Here is a 23292-nt window from a genome sequence, read left to right as displayed (position 1 = left end):
AGGCGGACGAGGCGAGGCGGGAGGTGCGCCCAGCAGCCTTCCCTCCCCCCGGAGGCTGCGGGAGCGGGGCGGGGGTCCGGGCCCGGCGCTCGCTCCCCGCCGCCCCCCAGCAGCGGGCTCCGCCGTGACACCGGCGATGGCGGGAGCCGGCGGTGCAGCCCGGCGGCCGGCGTTCCCCCGTCGCTGCGCCTGGGGGGATCCTCCGGGTGGCGAGAGCGGTACAGAACCGGCCAGCCGCAGCCCTCTGTTTGAACTAGCTTTGCTAATGCAAAAGTAAATGTCGTCTTTATCCTCTCGGGTTGCACTGATGCTGTGAACTCTGAAGTTCAAGGAAAATGTTAACGTTATTTAGAGAATCGTATCATTTTTTTTTCTTCACCTTACTTTGCCTTCTGTAAAACAGGAGTTTAGGTTTTAGGAATTACATCACTTTGCAAATCCCTGTGTCTTCCTGCAAATACAAGCTGTGTTTTAGTGTGTCTTCACCTTGGCTGTTACCCTTTTGTGAGTCGGAACCAGTGCTGCTCCTCGTCACTGCTTGACCAGGCTCGGCAAACCCCTGGCACCTCTCGAGAGCTTTAGGACTCTGCTTGTGTGATGGGGATCATTTGGCATCTCTTGGTGCTTAACGTTACTGAGGCGGGCAGGACCTCATCCTTCTCTATCCTGAAGTTGCTGGAAGATGGCAATATGGTATCCTGATTCTCTTTTGATTATGACATCTAATCAAAGCTGCAGCATCTGACTGTGGAAGAGGTCTCTAACCTGCCGCCTCTCTTATAAGCGGGGAATAAGCAGAGGGCAGGGAAGTTGTACCTTACTGGTGACGCACTGAGTTCTTTTCCACATCTCTAGTTTCCAAGGACCCTCTGACTCTTGACTTTTTCTGTAAGTTTAGTTAGCTATTTTAATGAAGCCTTAAAAACTCCAGATGTGGTGTTTTTTGAAGTAACAAACACAAAATAAATACTTGGGGTGGTTCATGAATAATCATGATGATGAGTTGGGATTTTTTTTTTTCCCTCCCACCTCTATGAAATCTAACTTCACGGTTTCTTGCCCCTAGGAGGAATGATTCCCCATGGGGTTGATGGTAGTCTGTTTCTTTCAGTGAAATGTTTTAAGACCTTTCTGCCTGGGGGAATGCAGTTACAGTGTAGGCATGCCGTGCTAATTTCCCTTGTGCATACCCTTAATTTTCTTTAAGAATATGCCTTAAAAGTTGGATGGCACCTTTAAAGATACACTAAGATAAATTAATGAAAATAATAAAAAAAAATAATCCATGAAACTTTTAGAGTGGAGTGAAAGCACCATTTTGGGAGTTAGCCCGGTCACCATTTTGTGATGCTTCCCCAGGTGGAGGATTTTCCAGGTGGGAAAAGGTCTGTGAAGAATTGTGCTATAGGAAGTAAGGGGTGTTTTACCCCTGAGTAAGAGTGTTTGCTTTGAGGACTGAGGTTGCTGTAACTCATGCGCAGTGATTTTTGCATCTCTGTTTCTTTTATCTTCATGTTTCTGAGTGTGCATCTAGACATAGTCTGGATCTGAACAGCTCGAGTCAGGGAAGGGTGATGATAATACAATAACGTGTACTCTAGAAGGCTCAAAGAGAAATATATTGTTTTTTCTTCCAGGTGTATATTTGGATCACCTCACTTTTGTGTGTATGTGTGATTTTTAGACAGTGATGATAATAGAAAAGTAAGCTATTTATCAAATCCTCAGTATGAAGGTTTTTTTTCCCCTCCTAGTTGAATATTTTTTTCATTACAGTACTTCAGGCTGCTTATACTGGAAGCTTACTTCTTAAATAAGATGAATTCACCAATAATACTTATTGTTTGTACTGTTGTATACATTTCAGAGAACTTAAACTGCATTTTTTTAAAAGAGTTACTTTTTTTAAAACTACACGGAATAAGATGACTTTTGTTTTATGATGAATAAACTTATGTGAAATGCTGACTCTGGAAAATAGTAGCTGTTGGTCTGTTTTGGGGGGAGGTATGCTATCTATATAATAGTGCTTTTGTTCTTTCTTTCTTTTTTCTTCCTCTGTAACTTAATGTTCTTTTCCAGTGTACTGCTGGTAAGTTAACATTGCCAAGGTTGTACAAAAATGTTTTAATCACAGTTTTGGAAGCCTATGTTTGGATAATATGATGGTAGGACAAATTGATTCCCCCTGTTTTAAACCAAATAGGAATTTTATAGCTAATGTGTACAGAGACAAATTAAGCCCTTCAAGAGAGAACTCTTAATTTGCTTAGGCCTCGATTGGCAGTCTCTAGTGATATTAGGGATTTGAAAAATGGATGAATTAAAAAGCCTTGGCATTAATTTGAATTGTAGCCAGATTTGCCAGTGGATTAATTAATACACTTTTGCATATGACTGCAGCAGGCAGAGCTATGTTAACTGTATACAAGCATATTTAAATTTAGGCTTTTTGTTTGACTACTTCTTGTTCTCAGTTGGGACACACTAACTAGGGTAAATCTAGATCTCATCAGTGCTAATAAACATCACCTGATGGCTTCTGGTTGCTTCTTGTGTAGCATTCCTTGGTTATACAAATCTTTAATAGGGTACAGCTATACATTTTTTGTGTGTGTGTCGCTGACAAACTTCTTAAACTTGGAGAAAAGGAGAGCAAAATAGTGACAGCAATACAAAACAGGAAATTTGTTGACAAGAGAAAGTACTTTTGGTTTTTTTATGCCCAAACATTTAGACTGTGATGTGAATGGGGGAGCTCTGGTTTTAGGGGGGTGAGGGAGGGACTTTGCCTCTTACTGCATTTTTTTTTTAGTTCTCTTTTCCCCCTCCCCTGAGTAAGCTGCTATCACAGAAATGAATGATGGTTTCTCAAGAAGCAAATGCATTTCTGAGGCTATATGTAGCAGAAATAAACTTGTGGAACATACTGGGTAATTGAGGGGAGAAAAGAGACCAGACCGCTTTACAAAATCATTGTATTCAAACTCTTACACCCTCCCTCCATCCTGAAGACTCTTTTTCTGGTGGTCCATTTTCTTTCTCCAGTACGCATTTGCTGGAGGCCCAGTTGACTTTTGGCATGTCTTGTTCATTGTGACACTCTAGAGCTCATAGTTGAGCATTAAGGTGTGGGTTTTTTCCATCATAAGCTTAGGCAGACATCCTCTGTGCCTGAGGTCTCTGAAACAGACAAAGCTGTGGGGCTTCTTCGTCATAAGTATAAAAGATACAAATTCCTTTGCAAATGGGATTGTGTGACTTTAGGTTAGCTCAATAATATTAAAGTTTCCCTTTCATAATGTTTCTTTGACAGATAGTGTTGGGAAAGGATTCCTGGCTGTGCTGGGGTGTGTTGCAGGTCTGGGGGCGTTTTGGACTGTGATGTTCCTGGAAGGGCGGGCTGTGTTCTTTACAAGATAGCACTTACATTGGATTTCTGATGCTTGGAAGACCTAAGTGTATATATGTGCATGTTTAATGTTGTGAGCTTCTGACTTTTATGTGTAGATTACAGTTAGTGGTAACGCAGCAACAGTACAGGGGAACATTCCAGATGTTTCTGACCTGTAACATTTTGATTTACTTAATAAAACAGGAGTGTTATGAGTGTTTAAGATTGCTCAGTCATGCAGAATTCTTACCAATGGTTATGAACACAAGTTATTAAAAGTTCTGCTGTTGTGAGCTGATACGGGTTGAAGTCCAGCACTGAAAGCTAAAATTCTTGGTCTTTAATCTTGGCGCTAGTCTTGCTGTAAACAATAAAGCAGAGTCATCTTTTTTTTTTGTTCCCCTCCCCTGCCTTGACTATATTGTGTGGTAAACTTCAGATAATTTCCCTTCGTTATCTTTTCTTAAAGATTGCATGTGTGTTTTATATCTGTGAAGTTTCCAAGTAGCATAAAACTCGTGGTGTAATTAGTCAGATCTGTTAACCATAGGGGAGAACGCCAAATTATATATATCTGAACGAAACACTTTGGAGAGGCTTTGCAAAACAGGTTTCTCAATAGGTTCAGTTTGTCTTATCTCCACATAAACCAGTTCGGTTAAACCTGTGTCAGTAATAAATAATAAACTTGTTTTGAATTAATTTCAGTACAAGAAGTTAACCTACTCCAGTTGAACTGAGCCAAAATAAACCTGGTTAAATAATGAATAAAATTGTGCTGCTGTGGAAACAATGCTTTTTGCTTGAAGCATCACCATATGGTAAAATTGGAAATGTAACTTTTATAAAATTTGGTGGTTGCCCTCAATTAATCTGTGAAAGAGACCTTATAAATACTTATAATTTCTTCTTGGTAACTGTTGCTGGCCAACAAGTTTGTTTATGTATTTTGGTTTTAGGTCTCCTTTTCTCGGGCAGGGCTGTGCTATGCTTGCAGGCTGCTTTTAGAGGACACTCTCTTGTATCTTGCAATTACTTGCTCACAGGGCCAAAACTGATTCCCCAAGCTTGCTCATAGTTTTTTTCAGGGTTGTTGAAGTGCAAAACTGGAAAGGTAGAAGAGGAATTGAAACACTTTCCACTTGCTTGTGTATTTTGGAAGAGGGGAAGAACAAACACTTCACCATATGCAATCCACACTTGGAAACTCCCTCTTGGTAATTAATGGAAGTTCTAGGATGTTCAAGCTTCCTCTTGAATTGTTTGCCTTTGTGGGCCATTATCTGAGCATGTCAACTTTCTCTGTTTAAAGAGACACAATGCTCATAGTCGTTAGTCATATATAGAAAGAAAATGATCAATTATTGACAGACTGGTAGTACTCTGTTAGAGTGAGTTCCTGTTAGCTCATTTATTCTCTTGAGCTTGTATGGCAGGTTCTTGACACTCTAATAAAAAGTGTCCAAATGTTGTGATATGGCCAGAGGTTAGTGGCTAGTCTCTTAGCACCGCTATGACTTTATATTAAACACTCCAGTTAGTTTTGTGGAGTGGGAATTTGTTCACTGTAGGTTAGTAAGCAGCCCTACCCTCTAACAGCATCCACTTCGCTCTTCTATAGGACTTGGTGTTGGGCTGTTAGCCTTTCAGGCAGCGTGTACTAGAGAAGGGATGGATGCTCACAGGAGATGTGCTCCACTTGTGCCTGGCAATGCAAAGGGATGTCTTACTGGCTTCCTAGTGGCCATCAGTTCCTTGCTGATTCACAGCTACTGCAGGTGGGCTCTGCACCTGCGGCCTTTGCCAGTTTCCTTCACTGAATGCAAGTCATGGGGTGCAGAGAGACAAAAAAAGTGTCTGGTGTCACTCAGCATCTTTCCACTGGGAAAGACCAACAAAAGAACTCACATTCAGCTGCCCTTGGTCTCTTAAAAGACAGGTTTAGAGGTGGATGTGGAAACTCAGAATTCACAACTTAATTTTGGCATTTAAAAATCTCTATCTACAAGAAAGCGATTGCATGAAGAAGGCAATCTGATTTAAAAATACAAAGAACCAGAAGATCACAGAATTGCAGAACAGCTGAGGTTGGGCGGGACTTATGGAGGTCCCTTTTTTGCAGATCCCTCATACCTGTCTCTTTAAAAGACAAACTATGTTAAGATTAGCCTTTTGTTTGTTTGTTTTAGAAATGTAGAAAGGAAATTGCTGCTTGTAAATTCAGAAGGTCACTAGTTAAGACAGAATATCTAACTTAGGAGGTTTTGGTTTGTTCTTTCCCCTTTGTTTTGTAAGCAGACCTCTGACTGGGGTCAGGGAAGCATTCGCAAGTGGAATGAAGTTCTTGTTTTCTAGACCTGAAATGTTCCTAACTCACGTTGGTTTTTTTTTTCTGAGCGGTCTTAAATTGGGACCTTTCAGTATTCCATAGGCATCTTCCAGAAATGTTGATGTTACTTTCCTTCTGTTTCCCTGTGGCTTCTCTTTGCTCTCCTGTTGTTAGCAGTTTACATTAACAATCCGTACTGTATTAGAAGTGGCGGAAGAATGATCCTTTTTAGGCAGAAGGAATGGATGACTTAGTATATCTGGAAATTTTAAATTAGTGCCCAAACTATTTTTTTTGATCGGTAGAGAAGTTCAATTTCAGTGTAAATGCACTTTCAGTAGGTTTTTTGTGGAAGGATTATTCTTGAGTGGTTTTAATAAAAGCCCAACTTAAGAGAACTGAAATCTCGTGTCAGTTTTTCATTTGAATTTTGAAAACATCGGTTTTACTGTAGGCTGTATGCATTTGCAGCTGTTCAGAAGTGACTGTCAGAGGAGCAAAGAATGATTCACCAGCGTATGAAGTGCTGGACACTTCCTACATTGCTGGTAATGTAGTAAGACCTGTATTTGACGAATGCAACCAAGGCTGACTATTTACATGTCTAACTTTTTTGCATGACAAACTAGTTTAACTGTTATGTTAGCAGACTGAGGTTGCTTTAAGGTAGGATGTTCAGATCACTTTCAATTTACCGAGGCCTGAAATTTGCATAGAGAAATTCATGACTGAAGTGTGGTTTTTGAAGGTTCTGACTTAACTCCCGCTGAAATTGAAGAAAAGGCTGTAGTTGACTTCCTTGGGACTTGAACACAGCATCTAGGCGTGCTTTGTCCTATGGAGTTGCTTTACTTTTCTATCTCCTACGTATTTGGGTAGGTTTTAGGCATTTCTTTAGTATCGAGCTCTGTGACTAGGTGACGTGGTTCTCAGATGCGAAGACTATAGTTACAGTATATATTCCTGAAATACCCAGATCTAAGATTAAAGACTGCTGTGGTGTAGCCGGCAGCTCAGCCCCACACAGCCGCTCGCTCACTCCCCCACCGGTAGATGGGGGAGAGAATCAGAAGGGTAACGCTCGTGGGTTGGGGTAAGAACAGTTTAATAATGAAAATTAAAAGAAACAACAGTAGAAATGCAATGTAAAGGAGAACAACGAGAGGCGCAAAGCCCTGGGGAGGGGGGAAGGGAGGGGAGAGGGGGAACGAACCGCTGGAACGAGCCGCACGCGCCGCAGCCGCTCGCCGCCAGCCGCCCGCCGACCCGGCGCCGCCGCCCCCGCGCTGCCACTGCCCCCCCCCCATATACTGGCCATGGTGTCACGTGGTATGGAATGAACCTGCCATTGGCCAGTCGGGGCCAGCCGCCCCCACCATGGCCCCGCCCCTCCCAGCCCCCCCCCCCCCCCCCCCGCGGCAGAGCGCGGGAAGCTGGAGAGGCAGCCGCCCCCCACAGTGAGGGGAATTAACCCCTTCTCAGCCAAAACCAGCACAAAGATTTTCCTTACGGTGACCGTTTGTATCGTGTAAAGCTGTTGATGAACCTGCAGTTTGACACGAACAGCATTTGTGCTTCAGTCTGTGCTTAAAACTGGTGACTTTCATGTCAGGCCTTGCATTGACTCCTGTCAGTTGATGGTGTCTACTTCGGGCACCTGATTACCCCCTGACCTGAGGTGGCCATGTTTCCTGTTGAGTCAGCGGAAGGAGTTTGAAGCCCTGAGGGCATGAATGGGAGCATTGTAGTGTTTCACAAAATAGTAATGGCATTACTTCAGTATTAAAAAAGCTATTTCTGTTGAGGCTTTCGTGTGAGTTGGGAATAAGGCAATGCAACTTTGTGACTGTACCATGTATATGATGCTTGCTATGTCTGTTGGGTTATGTCCCATTTACACATCTTGGCACACCACCGTCCCTGCGTGGCCCAACTTACCAAGGTAGTACTGAGCTGTGGATGGTTCTTGTCCCCAGCCCCGGGGATCAGTTGAGTGGGGGGTGTCACTTGAGAAAGCTTTGTGAAGGTATGAGAGTTCACTGATCTGTAGTTTCTCGGGTTGAAGCTGGGACCTCCAACTTTTTTTTAATGCCTTGATGGGATCTCAGATATAACATTCAACATCTTAGGACACACAGGCTTTACTTTTATCTTATGTGCTATGTTAACTCAAAGCCCTTATCTGACAGAAGATTAATACGGCAGCCCTTAAAGGAGTAAGAAACCCAAATGTCTATACCTTGATTAAGGAATCTAGTAGATGTGAGCAAACAGGGCACCTTCAGATCCTTAGAAGCACATAAAAAAAGATTAGTTTCAAGTTCTGTTCAGTTGCTAGATAATGTTTCAATTTAGGGGACAAGAAATATGCTGTTAAAATATTTTAGACTCTGGTAGCTTTTAAATTTTTTTTCTTTAAAAATATTGCATCTTAACCTTCTAAAAAGAAAACTTCAAAGATAACCTCTGTCAGCTAAGAAATGTCTTGATTCCATTCTTTTTTATTAAAAAAAGTGTATGTATGTGTATATATTATATAATATGTCTACACACTCACACATGTTGGACTTACGTAAAATAAAACTGCTTTTGTTTCTGTGGTGCTTATTCTTGTGAAAGAGACAGTAATGTTTTGTAATGGGAGAATAAATGCTTATGATGGGCCTTGCAAAATCCTTTGTCATGGTTCCAGGTGTCTGTGGGTCCAATCCTACTTCTAGTTACTTGTGTGTAAATCTTCTAATTCATTCTTATTACAGAAATGACTGCTTATGCATGGAAGTGTGCAGGTCTGGGCTGAGATAAGGCTTGATCTTGTTGCCCTTAGAGTGTAGTAACAGTGCTTCTGCATCCCCATTAAGGGGTGGCGAGATGAAAGTGGGAATTCTGCAGTGGTATCGGACCCCCATTTGTTTTGTTTGTCCCCTATGGAAGCTTGTGAAGCAGCGCGTACTCCAGATGCTGAAACACCTTGTGATTAGGTGCTTGTTTCAAGCAGTAATAGCTGATGTCTTCAAAGTAGTTCTCTGAAACCTTGGAGTAACTTTAAATATTGACTCCTTTTTGTGTGTGAAAGTGGTTTTCTTATTCATTGAAAAGCTAACCATGTACGGGGGTACAGTGTGGGATTTGTTCTTTGTATTCCATTTAGTTACTGGGAAAAGTTACTGTCTTTGCCAGTAACCCAGGTAGCGCTTCAAATACTAAGTGAGGCTTCCTTACGGCCCCATCTTGGAGAAGTGATCAGGCTGAGGAATGCAGCTGTGCAATGCCTGTAGCACTGACGTGGCACCTGAGGTCCCACAAGTGCTTACCAGATGCTGAGCTCTCCCATACATCCATGAGCTGGGTGTGGTGAACCCTCATTTGCTGCTGAAGTAGATGACCTTAAGAAGTTGTCTAAGGTCATGTTATACTTCAGTAGTAAAACTGCAATGATAACGCATCTTCTATTTCCATTTTTATAGATTGCCAGTGTATTGGACTTTATTTTTATCTTTTAAGCAATCCAGTAAAAGACTTGAAATCAACTTAGGGTGCATTTGAAATCCCTTGGTATTGGAATTTGGATTTATGCCATGGAGAATCTTGCCCAGTTGGTAAGACAAACTTCTTCCTCTTCCCAGTTTGTAACAAACCAGTTACGTTTCTAGAGTAAAATAGGCAATGAGGTATATGGACTACTATATTTTTTGCCTCTTTGTGTGTCTGTTGTGTCTTGCTCTGTAGTCTGACATAGTTTGTGCATGTACTCTGTCTCTGCACCAGAAGGAAATGAAATTTCACAGGTGGAGCAATAAAACCCACCCAGATGAAGGTGTAGCGCATGGATGTTTCACAGGGACCTGGTTTGGTAGCCAGACTTACACGAGTGCGTTTTCTCACTTCCTGCTGGTGACAAAGCAGTAAATCCAGGGTTAGTTTTCTATGTGTTCCCTCCACTATGTTGATTTCACGTTCTCACAACATAGGCTTGTCTGAACTTCAAGACGTGCCCAGCTTTGATGTTAGTGCTCGTATTAATTTTTGCCTTACTGTTTCAACATCCTTCTGCTTCCGCCCTGGTTCCAAAAGGGTGATATGAGATAGATGTGGCAATTTATCTATCATGGCTTTGAAAGGGAACTTTGTTCTTCTGAAAGGGGGGTAAATACATAATTTTACTGGCCATAAGAGAAATATCCTTTTTATTTCATTCAGTGAGCTGCCCTGGGAGGGGAGAGAGAGTATGGATCAGAGAAGTGGAACCAAAACTATGATCTAATGTATTGTAATAAGCTATTATGAATAACATCTTCTGAAAATGGAAGAGATATTTTAGGACTTCTGGAAAGTACAGCAGTTCCCATATAAACATGTCAGACTCAAAAGTGAGACTTCAGTACCACTGGAACACTGAGCGGTGCAATGAGTAGCCTTCGTAACACTGAGGTGTGGAAGTTGTTGGAGGTGTTTATCTGATTAATGAACCAGTAGCACTGGTTTGGCTCCCCTCTGCAGACAAGGATTATTCTCGTGGCCTGGTTTCAGATCTGTGTTATGCTGTCTATTCTCGGTCTTTGTATTTCCTGTCTTTATAACTTTGTCTATTCTTTCAGCATTTCTCATCTTGTCATCCTTCATATATGTGTTTAGTCATCAGGCTGCTCTCTTTCAAACCTCATTTAGCAGTCCCCTGGGACTTCTTCAGGGATTTAGTAGGTGCCGTGCCTCACCTCAAATGTTAGCTTTTTGTCCAAAGATGCAGAAGTTTTGACTAGAGACTGATTTCTTTTATTGACAGGTTAGTTCTCCCCTTTCCTCATTTTCTTGTTTATTTATCTAAATAATCAGACTTTTCCATCTTATCTTGAAAACAAGGTATCTTTTGGGGAGTAAGATGTGACCTTTTTTTTTTCAATCTTCCATTTCTCTCTACTTCCCATTTTTCTTCCCTTTCACAAAGTTTCTTCTGTTCTTGAGAGTTGCATATTTTAAATGAAACAATGAAGTTATGGATGATAAGGGATAAAAGGAAAGTGTTCTGTAAATGCCACTGTGGTATGTTCTGGGTCTTTCCAGATATGTTGTTACACACTGTGTCAGGAGGGTGTAAAATACTTCACACACACTGAGTAAATAGTAGCTGTTAGGAGTAAATGCTTTTAAATTAGCAGAGCTGGACAACTTGTTCCAGAAAATCCTAAACGAAAAGCTGGAAAAAAAATGTGGATAGAATAAGAGGTTGAATGCAAAATGGAGGGAGGGCTGTGGAGTTACGTTAGGTAACTAAATGGTTGCTCCTTATGCAGTAGTGGAGCAAAAGAAGCTAATGCAGTGCCAGTGCCAAAAGGAGAAAATAGGAATGAATGGCCACTAAAATAAGAAAAAGACAAATTTGGGGTGGTGGTTATTTGCCTCAGAGTAGGGTGCTGGCAGGTCTAATATATGTATTTTAAAGGTGTGCAGAGTATTCTGTTTGTAATAAAGCTTGAAACTGGAGAAGCATACATTCAAAGCCAAGAGAAATAGATCTGTTATCTTTTAATCTGTCGGTGAAAGGAGCAATTGATTTCAGTGTAGGATTACCTGGATAACAATATACAGGACATTGAAGGGCTGTCTCCTCTTCTAGTTGGCATTTTTCTGTGTTCTAGAAAGTCTGAGAACTTCAAATACTGGTAATATTTCTACCATACTTGGAATTTTCTATTGCACTTCTTTAAAGTTAACCCTTAATAAATAAGTTTAGTATACATAATTTATGAATCAATTAGACATTTATCTATATCTGACACATCTGCTTTGAGATGGACTTATATTTTTGCATATCCATAATGTGCAGATTTTTTTGTTTGATGTTTTATATTAGTTTGAAAAGTAGGACTTAAATATTAATCGTCAATTTTAGGTGCCTGTAAAAATCTGCTCTTGGAGTATGAAGCTGAATAAAACCAATAGTCTGCTGCAGAACTTAATTTTATTTCTAGTATGCAGAAGACATCAGAATGGAAGTGGTCTGAGCACCATTATGGTTTGGATTGAAAATATAAATCCTGGTAGATGATTTATTGATTGGTTTGCTGTGTTCATAGAATAAACACATACTTGTGTCTTATCTTTGGACTGAACGGATGGCTGTGGTAAAAGAGTTTCTTGGAAGACTTTTGGAAGGTTTGTTAACACTAGATCCTTGCTTGATTCCAGGTGGAAATCTTTCAGATCTCTTTGGGGTTCCTATGACATTTTTCGTTCCTTCAGTAAGCAGATAGTCTCTTTCAAATACCTAAATGATGCTAGAATTGTCAAGCTGAGTGAGCAACTAAAAATAATGAGTTGCAAAGAATTCAAAGTATGCATCCGGCTATTAGGGCTATACCCACACTTTTCTGATATCATCCTCATTTGAAAACCATCTCTCGCTTTCTTCACTTGCTGTGCAGATGGCCATACAAAAGATCGCTCTCTGAAGAAAGAATGAAACATCACTAGGCATAGCAGCTAAAAGCACAGAATGCACTTAACTCTGTCCTCGATCTTGAAATCTCTCGTGTGGATTTAGAAGCAGCTCTCATAATTATGTATCTTTTGACAAATTGGTATCCTCGTAAAAATGGAACGAAAGCCTTTTAAGTTGTGAGAACCATATTTGTATTGTGCTGTGTACCTACACTCATGGGTCTTGCATTATAGATGCTGATTTTTCCAGAGTTGCCTGTCCTTGCAGTACTTCCTGTATGAAATTTTCTTGGAGAGAAGAAGGTTCTCAAATAGTAATAGATCCTGTAGCCCTTAAGACAAGTACTTAGCAAATTAAGTGCTTTTTTTCTTCAGGCAAATGGAGTGATGTGTAGGTTGTTTTTTTTTTTTTTTTGTTAAGGAAAAAAATCCTAAGCTTTGCCCACCTCCCCCAGCGTTTTGGGAGATTAACTTTGAAAAGTGAGTCGACTCGTATTTTTTTGTCTTTGAAACCTTTCTAACATATAAACAGGAATAATAAAGATTTTTAGTACGGCAACGCTGATAGTATCCCACCTTTTTTTAAAAAAACATTTGGTGCTATTGGAATATTGCTGAAAACATCTGAACTTGTGGAAAGCTAGGTTCAGCTGCCATAGCACAGGACGACCAGAGGAAAGTGTATGTAGATATGTACATGCAGCCATTGTGCCACAAGACCCTTTTAAGGGTGATGTTTAGTGGTTCTCTTTTTTGAAACCTGTATGCCTATCTGTATGTGTTGTGATTCATCGGTGGCCTCCCTGTACCTGTTATCCTGGATATAGTCTGTTAGTTTATATTTTGGCTTATCATCACTCCTCAAATACATACCGTACACTTGCACTGCACATAAACACTTTTAAAAAAAAACCATTTTAATCTTTCTCTTATCTGCCAAGGCTTGAATTCAGACCTTTGAGTTTCTGGGGTTTTTTGCTATGGCTTGGGAATCACTGCAGTGAGGAATGTGGGTCCTGCTTTGACCTGAGGTGTGGAAGATGGAAGAATTCTGTAAGCCAGGTAGTCTGTTCTAAAGACTAAAACTTGCCATATTCAAGTCTCTGAAAAAGTTAGAGCTGTGATGGTAACATAACTGATCCGTACCACAGGAGTCATGAAAATGTTATTTGCAAAGTAAATGTGTGCAAAATTGAATGGGTCTGCCTTACTGTGTTTGTGGGGTATGGCTGATTTTTTTCTTTGTTTGGATTTCTTTGCTTTTGTCTTTTGCTTATATTGTGTTCAATGTATTATATAAATTACATCATCTGTGATAAAATGCATGGCTGAATCCTCCTTGCATAAAGAGAGAGCTACTGGAAGAGCTGTTAAATATAAAGAATTATCTGTGAGATCTTAAGTACCTGACCTGAAGGTCTCTCTCAGGGATTTTTCTAGCTGTTGAACATAATGAGCACAGAACATCATTAACTTTAAAGATACTTAGGTGTAGAACAGGATCCTGGCTCTCTGTTGAATGTATGACATTTATGGGTTTTCTTCCTCTGAGAGGAAGAAATTTCTCCTTTCTTGTAAGTCTGTCCTGTCCCTGTTGAAGACAAACATGCGTATGGAAATTAATAGGACTTCCCTTTCTTTCCTCCTTTTCCTTCCTTCTCCATTTTCCTCCTCCTTATCCTGGTGTACCTGGATTGCTTTTATGTCCTGTTCCCTCCTTTTAACCACCCATACCCAAGTGAAATTTGGTGAAAAGACTAGTTGCAGCAGAATGCCTACTCAGGTTACAGCATAAGTGTGAAAGCTTAATATTAAAAGGAGAAGACTTTAAAGAAAGAAAAAAGTGTTAAGCTACCAGCAAAAATTTACAAAGCCATGATATTTAACAAGGTGTAGAATGTCATGCACATTGCAGTGAAGAGTACTGATAGCAAAAGAATATTGGTAACAGTAATCTGAATAAGATTTTAACAGTTCTAAGACAAGTTTCTAGCTGTTGAAAAATTGTTTAAAAATACTTTACTTTTTACTTCAACGTACATTCTTATAGCTCTCTGTCCTTCCTGCTGTGTTGTAACAGGGCTCAAAAACGATGAGTTAAGCCCTTTTTCTTCTCTTTCAGAAATGAACAGAGGAGAGAATTGTGTTTCTGGTGAAGACTGCTCTAGAGCTGTGTATGAGGAAATACTAGATCTGTATTGTTCTTATTGCAGTTGTGAAAAGGCATCAGAGCAGTAAATAATTCTACTGTGTAGTAGCAACAACAACTAAAGGACAGTAAACATTTGTGTTTGAACTAGAATCTGATTTCTGTAGTTTGGCTGCCTGCTTTTAGAGTAGAAGAGCGGGAACTTGTGGCGATTATGAGGGGAGTAGCAATTTGAGCTTCCACGTATGCCTTCTTCAGGTGTCTGTACCTTGGGCTTACTAAGTGTCAAATACCTTGAAGCAGTTAACATATTTGCAAAAGCTAAAAGGAATACCGTGTACATCTGAATGCTCAGCAAACATTTGCCCTTTATCTTAGGCAAGCTCACAGCTGTCAGAGTAAACTTAAAGGCACCAAATGTCCTGATACACTGAAAGCATGTCTCCTCAGTGTGAACACAGCTGTATGAGCTGGCTTCTCAACTACTGGAAAATAAGATCCTGAAAAGTAAGAGTCCTAACAGAAGGCAGAGAAAACCTGGCAGTGTTTGAAGGACCTTGTTTTTTCCCTCTGTATGCGAAATATAACATCTCTTGTACGGCAAAGATGGGGAGAGAATTGGGCAACCTTCCTGTGAGAGCTTCAGAGTCCATGCTGACTGGATTTGAGAGCATTGTATGAAAAAATCCTGTGATCTGCTGGCAGAGTAATGATATAGCCAGGGAGCATGGCTGAAGTCTACTCTTAATCTGGTTTGGGTGTTGATAAATATGAGAATGAAAAACAATTACATAGGCTTGAATGAAAGATTAAATTAATCTGATTTCATCATCACTGAGAACAGCAGTAGTAGCCAGAACAGTCTGTTGATTTCAAATAAGGTGTGCAGTGTTGACTTAAAAGCCCCTACAGAGGTAGAACCACATACGTTTTATGACACTCGGGTAACCTGAAGAGGTTGTAAGTGTTTATTTCACATGGAGCCTTTGTTTTCCCTTTTACCTACACCCCCTCCATTCATATTTTGAAATTCTACTTACAACTTCAATCATACGTGATTGCAGTATTATTGGTTTCCCTCTACCCCATCTCCTTAAATAAAAGGACGTTCTTGTTGAAAGTGTGTTGCGGAGTAATAGCATGAGGGCATCTTATTAAAACTATGAAACTGTCCTGGATTGCTTTCTGAGCAAAACAGTTCTTCAAACAGAATGGATTTATGGTTCTTGTTTTATGAAGTATTAAAAAAATTCAGTCCAGTAATGTATTTGAATTAGAAGAAATATGCTTGAAGACCTGGTTAGTTTAACCTTTTTTTTTTTTTAAGTAAAGTTATGTAGGAAGTGACAGTTGGTCACTTCTCTGTTACCCCTCCTCCTGCAGGGAGCACACCCAAAAAGTCAATAAATGCTGACTCTTACGGATTGGAGTAGGTAATGTTCCAAGGTACGGCATTCAGATCCAATGCTTTCCTCCTAATTCCTTTCCTTTTCTTTTATACCACTTGCATAGTGTTCCCCCCCCCCCCCCCCCAAAAAAAAAAAAAAAGTTATGTACTGAAGATCCATAAATTGGGGAATTTGGTAAATGATTTAATTTCCTATATCAGCAAAGATCATTATCGCTTCTTTTCTGTGTATTCAGATTGTAGAATGAAATTTGGGGGCTTGAATTGCTCAGGGCATTCCTCAAAAGTATATCCAAACAGTAAGCACAGGACAGGAGTTACAGCTGGCCTGAGTTGGAGCAGAGAATTGTTGAACAGAATGTGGTACTGTGGTGGAAGAAACAGTGCTTCCTTTTTGTCTGGATTACCCTAATAATGTTGAAAGATAAAGGATGTTTGTGCAGATATAGCATGAAGGTGAACTTTTTTCTTAAACTGCTTAATAAAAAGAGACATTGCAGTAACTTCTAGGAGTCAGACAGTTCCTAGCAGACACTAGATAGAATGATGACTGTATTGATAGTTAGTTGCATAATTTTGTTTCCTTTCTGAGGTGGAGGTGGTGGTTCCTTTCATAGAAGATTTCTGAGATCTTCAGTTAATGTTTGCAACAGTGAGACTGCCAGCAAATGCTTCTCCAAAAATGCAATCTCATAAGGCAGCTGGAGGTTTCATTGCAAGCATTTTTTTAGTCTACAAGTCAGTAGGCATCAATGATGTTTAGTGATTCGAGCTCGTGATTAAGTTTTAAAAAAGCACTGATATCATAGTGAAGCTTGCATAATGCCAGTGCTAGCTGGTTAATGCAGATTATGATTATTTCTAAATTCTAGGCTTCATTGGTAGTGCAGATACTTTACATCATATTCTGGAAACAGAAAGGATCCTTTTTTCTGCATTATTTTCCATGTCATAGTTTCAGAGTAACTGAAGAAGGTCCATTTGCCTACCACTTTCCACCAGTGGCCACAGCAGTGCTCTTAGATCAAACACCCACGACTTTGGAACAGAGCAGGAAGAGAAAGGGAGTCTCCCCCTGTGGATATTGTCATTATGCCCAAGTGAGAACAGCTTGGAAGTCTGGCCTTTGCATACTCTTTTCTTTTTCCTTTTTTCCTTTTTTCTCATTGGTTTAATACCATGGGTATACTGGAGACAAACCATATAACCCCCGTCATATGTGGAAATGCTGTCTCAGAAGAAAAATGGTGTCCTTTTTTTCAGCTGAGATAGTTAATTTTCTTCCGAATAGCTGGTGTAATGCTGTGTTTTGGACTTAGTATGAGAATAATGTTGATAACACACTGATGTTTTAGTTGTTGCTGAGTAGGTCTTATGCTGGTCAAGGACTTTTTCAGCTTCCCCTGCTCTGCCAGGTGCAGAGCATGGGAAGGGAGGGGGCACAGCTGGGACAGCTGATCCAAACTGACCAGAGAGATATCCCATACCATATGATGTCATGCTCAGTATAGAAACTGGGGGCAGTTGGCCGGGGGTGGCGATTGCTGCTCGGGGGCTGGTGGGGCATCGGTCGGTGGGTGGTGAGCTGTTGCATCACTTGTTTTTCCTGGGTGTTGTCTCTCTCATTGTTTTCTTTTCCATTACAGTTTATTATTGTTATTTATCAATTATTAAACTATTCTTATCTCAGCCAATGAGTTTTCTTACTCTTGTTTTCCAGGTCCTCTCCACCATCCTACTGGGGGGAGGGTGAGCAAGTGCCTCGGTGGGGCTTGGTTGTTGACTGGGGCTAAACCATGACAAATGGCAGGAGGGAAACTATGTGGGACAGCAGAAAGTTACTAATTATGAAGGTGAACTTCCAACTCTAGTGTTTTATTTCAGTATGTTTTCAGTTTGCATCTGTTTATTTACTTGGAAGAGAATTACCACTAATTACTTTGATCTTTCCCGTTTTATTTTTTTTCCCTGTTGATTTGGAGCACTCTATTATTAAACGACTTGTTAGCCTAAAATGTTACTGTTTGTTACTGAAGTTCATAATATCTTTTGCTGCTTTGGCTTAGTGGAAGAGGTGTGCTCTCTGCTTGTAGATGAACATTTTGGTTTGTGCTAGAAGGTGTAACTGGCATCTTGCTTTTCCATACAATTTAAGGATACTTTTAATGAATTCCTCTTGCTGTTCTTCAAGGTAACTAATTCACAAGAAACTGAGAGGATGTTATGTGGAGTTTTGTATGACTGTTTTGCTGTGGGCAGTGCTTAGTAAGCATGTTTCATCACCCCAGAAGGTATGTGCAGTCTAAGCCTCATAGAAGGAAATAGGATAGAAGGAAAGCTGGTGGCTGTTTCTGTCTGGAACGTGCTTGCTACAGGGTAGAACTTTGTAACTGAAGGCACGCACATAATTTGTTTTTGTAGCAATTAATAACCATAAGGAGCAATTTTGTGAATCGGTATCCTACGTTTTTCTTTTGACTTCAGCTGTCACTGGAGAGTGACCGGATTAATTTAATGCTTCACCTAACCTCTCTTTATGAATGCACTCTAACTATGTCTCTGGTCTCCTTCTCCTTTTGGGTGCTTGGTGGCTCTCGCTGTGGATTTTTAGTTAAGTGAAAATGACAACTTCAGTGTAAATAACAGTTTTCAAATCTACTTGCAGACACTTAAGAATTGTGCTTGATTTCTTGTAGATTGCATTAATCCTCTTTCACTGTTTTTAATGGGTTTGTGGGATCTCTTTAGCAGCTGGAAAGGAGCCTGCCTTCTAACACTTGGCAGCATCACCATTTATAGTTCATACAACATATCATCTACTACTTGCTGCGAAAGTGCTGAGCTGTTCTAGCATGGATGCACATGACCTATGAGTCTGAATACATTTACTGTATGCATAAGCGCTGCAATTACCTTATGTGTCACGAGTATGGGCATGATATAATACAGAATGCTGATGAGACAGCAATGCTTGGCAGAGTGATGTAATTTAAGTGTGATGCAAACAAGATGTGCATCTGTCAGACGTGAGCTTTATGCTCTGTAATGAGTACAAATGGTTGTCTTTTGGAAGGACAGATGTCTACTGTTTTGATCTGTCAAATGCAAGATGACATGATTATCAAGTATTAAATAAAAGCTCTTTATTTTTTTTTGTTTTACATGTGGGTTTAGAAGACTGAGATCTGTACTTCTTATGCTGTTCAAACTAATTTTATGTTAACACGTGGACAATAGTTCCTGGTTTTAAAATGCCAGATTCCTAGCTTTATTACTACTTTTTAAGATACCTATCCATTTAGTGTAGGCAACTTGGTGGTGTTTGAGTTTGAACTATTATGTAGAAGCAACTGAGGCTTGAGTGGTATAAATGACATTAGTAGCAAGCAGGATAAAAGGATATTAAAACAAGACAAGGAATAGCTTGTTTCCTTTTTTGTCTAATATGCATGAAGTGATGGGTTCTCTTTGGTTTAGCCAGATTTAGGAATGGCACTTCCTGGTTTCATCTCCTGGGGGGAAAAATACCTCTGGAAGGAGTTTACCTTGGGGTGGCATTAAAGACAGCTTATAGAAATACCAGCTGTAAACCTATGCCAGAGCTGTCCCCAGGAGGGACTGGATCTTTTGAAATGCTTTCCAGACCTATTTTCTGAGATTCAGTATGAATTGAAATTCTTTCAGAATGAGAACTTCCCCACTCTATAGTCCTGTCCCTGGAAATAAGTTGTTCCATTGTTTTTGGTGTTTTTCTACTATCAGAAATTCTTAACCGATAGTTTTCTGGTAATAGTGCTAGTTTATTTATAGTTTGTTGCCCTTTTCTCTTTCAGATCTCAAAATGTTGCCTTTTTATGCAACAGAAAAGGCTGAGAAGAATCAGTTTATCAACATGTGGATATAACAGTTCTTGTTTACAATGGGCAGTTATGATCATTTCATACATCCACTGACCAAAAGAAGAGAGAACCTCTGCGAAATAACTAAACCTTTGAAATTCACCAAATGTTATTGTGAAATATGACCTCAGAAATTCTCATAACTGTTCAGGGAGAAGTTGCAGTCTCTTCTTTCATATATAGCCAGCACTCTGAGAGGTAGAATTAATTGAACTGTTAAGGTTTGTAGCCAGTGTCTTATCAATAGTTACACTTCCTAGTAATCTGTGCAACAGTTTTAACTCCTTCTGAACAACTGCACAAATTGCTCAAAGTCAGGTTGAAAGTGTTAATGTCACTGTTTCACTTCTAAAATAACAATGCTATCTACTTGAAACTTCTTGTTTTTTTCTGTTCAGATATGCTTATAAGTTCAGGGATTTATTTTTTAAGTGAAGTTGACAGGCTAGAGTCTCTGACACTCAGAAGATTGCTTGTGGCTGAACTGTATTAAAAGGGAACCATATTGAGCACGAAGTGACACCGTTTCATGCCGAAATTTCCTTTCTGGTCTGCTTTGTTTATCTTCTCACTATAATGGAATTATGCCCCCAGGATGTTGATAAATTTTGATAAGGATCAGTTGCAGTCTGAGCAGTTACTACTTTTATGTGTGAACTATTGTGTTTGAATAAGAAGGAATTTTTACTGACACTGGTATGATGTGTTGGATTCTGTAACTAAGCAGTTATCCATCTCATTGTCTTAGAGTGGAAGAACTGGCAAGGCTTGGCAGGTCCTTTGCCTCCTGTCTGATTTGGATTTCTTGACCATGTCATCGAGCCAATTTTTTTAATGTGCTCCTATTAGGTTAGAATTGCTCTTGTCATTTTTCTTTCCCACTAAATTTCAGCTGAAAGTTTGTCAGAAGGACTAAGTGTGTTCTTGCAATGCTGGTGAGCGTTTTGAAGATTGTCATTAGTCACTTTGGCTCTGTGCGTTGAGGCTTGCCTACAGGAGGCATGGTGACTAAGGGAGAGGGTATAGCCTTTCTAGGTCAAAGTCAAAGCAGGCTGCTGCTGTCATTCTGCAGAAGTTTTGCAGCCCTCCCTCTGAAGATCTCCATCTGCAGTTCTGAAGTCCTTGTTGCCCTTGCTAACCACAAATAAGCACAAAGTTTTTGATTCAGTGGTATAGCTTTCAGATGCGTGCTGTCTTCTGTCCCACTGCGGAGCTGCTGTTCTGGGCAGCCTCTTATCATAACTAACTTTTCCTTGAAAAAGAAAAATAGCTCAGGCTGGCTGCTGCTGCTGGATCAGAGATCTTACTGTGTGCAAGCAATGGTTAGGTGTTTGTTTCCTTCCTTGTGCTTTTCTGCTCTTACAGGTTGGCCGTCCTTCACTGGTAGCTTCTACAGTAGTCTCTCTTGTGCTCTGCAGTCCATTAGTTAAAACCTTCTGAAAGCAGGTAAAAATCCATTTCATTTGTTCAATTCCTTTGTTCTTCCCTTTCCCTGTCACAATGAGACTTGGAATAACTGCGTGATAGCAAAAAGCTTGAGTCGGTACAGGCTTTGGATCCTGCTTGCTGCTTAGTATGGTTGCTCAAGCTGTTGTTGATGTATATCATCCTTGTGCAAATAGCTGCTGATGGCTTTGAGTCTCTCTTTCATACCTGGCCTTGTGCCCATGGGCCTGGTGGTTCCCTGTGGCCAGGACACCAGGAGCAGTGGGGGCTCCCCTGCGGCTCGCAGCCAGGGCAGGGGGCAGCCCCAGCCTGGTGCATCGGGCACCTCCCTGGGGAAGAGGAGAAGCTGAGGCCAGGCCAGGACGTCAGCCCAACAGCAGGTGGGGCAGGATCTGGCCTGCTGAGGGGAACCATGGTCAGACAGGGCCGTAGGGATGGGCTGCGGCCAGGCTGGGATGTGGGCCAGCAGGGCTGATGGCTGGGCAGGGCTGTGGGGAGCTGGAGACCAGCCAGCCCTGCTGCAGCATGGCTGGGGCTGACATGGGGCCCTGGGCCCTGGTCAGGGTGCGGGGGGAGTCCTGGGGGGCTGGGCAGGGCCAGTTCAGCCTGTCAGGGTCTTGACAAAACCTATACAAAATTTTAGCTGTAAAATGAAATAATAGAACTGTTTAAAATGTGTATTTAAATATGAGGGGTTTTACTGGAAAAGAGTAAAAGACTGCGAAGCACTTGTGGCTGTCAGATGTGCAGAAGGCTGGACTGAGGTTATTTTCTATTACAGAAATGTCATGAACATATGGCAGTCTTTTTTGACAACATAATAGCTTTTTAAAAATTTGACTAGCTTTGTCTTTGACATATGTATTGTAAATTTATTCTCTAACAATAAGGTGCTGTACAATTTTAATATATCTACCCTGTCATGGTTCAACCCCAGCTGACAAGCACTACAGCTCCTAGCTCATACCCCCCTACCCCGTGGGATGGGGGAGAGAATCAAAAGAGTAAAAGTGGGGAAAAAACCTCATGGGTTGAGATAAGAATAGTTTAACTGAAATAACATAGTAGTAAAATAATAATACTAAAAGAACATATGAAGTGATGCGTGATGCAGTTGCCCACCACCTGCTGACTGATGCCCAGCCAGTCCCTGAGCAGCAGCCCCCTGGCCAGCTTTCCCCTAGTTCATGCGCTGAGCATGTCGTCGTATGGTGTGGGATAGCCCTTTGGCCAGTTTGGGGCAGCTGTCCCGGCTGTGCCCCCTCCCAGCTTCTTGTGCACCCCCAGCCTTTTCAGTCAAGCAGAGCGTGACAAGCTGAAAAGTCCTTGATTTAGCGTAAGCACTACCCAGCAACAACTAACACATCAGTGTGTTATCAACATTATTCTCATACTAAATCCAAAGCACAGCACTGTACCAGCTACTAGGAAGAAAATGAACTCTGTTCCAGCCAAAACCAGGACATGTGCATGTACCCCTGCTGATACTTCCAATGTACAATTTTATTTTTTTGGTCAGATTGAATGTTATGGAAATAACAGCTTGTCATTGCTTGTTTGCAGATGTCTTCTTGCAGATGTTTAAACCTTGGCTGAGAAGAGGATTACTTCCAGTATTCCCTTCTCCATCTATGTCTTGTCTTTCCTCTTTATGCTAAATAAGAATTAGTATGTGAAGAACTTTTTTTTTGTCTAATTCATGTGCCAAAGATCATAGGGTTTACAACAGCAACAAGTCAGAGTTTTTTCCACGAGTCTTACTTTATATGGTGTAAGATGGCTTGTTTTTTGCTGTTGGCTGAACCTAAATAAGGTTAGTACTCCTATATGTTTATCTTCTTACGGGTGCTATGTAAAGCAAATGGTTTTGTGAGAGTATTTTTTCCCATGTTCCACAACTGCCTATTCCATTTGGGAGATGCTTGCTGGCTGACTTTGTTTAGGGTAGAAGGTAGAGAAAAAGAGGCAAAATTCTAATATTGCTTTTCATAGCTCTGAGACTAGATTAATTTGACTTTATTGGGAACAACGCAGTGGGAACATGCCAAAATCACTTCTCTAAACCCAGCAGTTCTCTGGCTATCAGGCAGTGATAGGCCGATGGATGTGCTGGCGTACTGAACTTGGTATGATACAACTGACCTCTAGCTGTTACGTTCTGTACTTTTGTAGCATTGTCAGATAGCTGACAATGTCATTAATATACCTTAATTTAACAGTTGCATGTTT

At 40.7% G+C, this 23292-nt stretch overlaps 1 protein-coding gene across 3 annotated transcripts in view; it reads left to right on the top strand.

Moving 5' to 3' along the window:
- The window catches only part of STXBP6 (syntaxin binding protein 6), a 131889-nt gene that overhangs the window by 520 nt on the left and 108077 nt on the right, over positions 1–23292 (top strand). The gene's annotated exons all lie outside the window — the stretch shown is intronic.

This window comes from Phalacrocorax aristotelis, chromosome 9 (genome assembly GCF_949628215.1).
Source record: "Phalacrocorax aristotelis chromosome 9, bGulAri2.1, whole genome shotgun sequence".
Taxonomy (NCBI): domain Eukaryota; kingdom Metazoa; phylum Chordata; class Aves; order Suliformes; family Phalacrocoracidae; genus Phalacrocorax; species Phalacrocorax aristotelis.
This window is presented reverse-complemented; position numbering and strand designations above follow the sequence as displayed.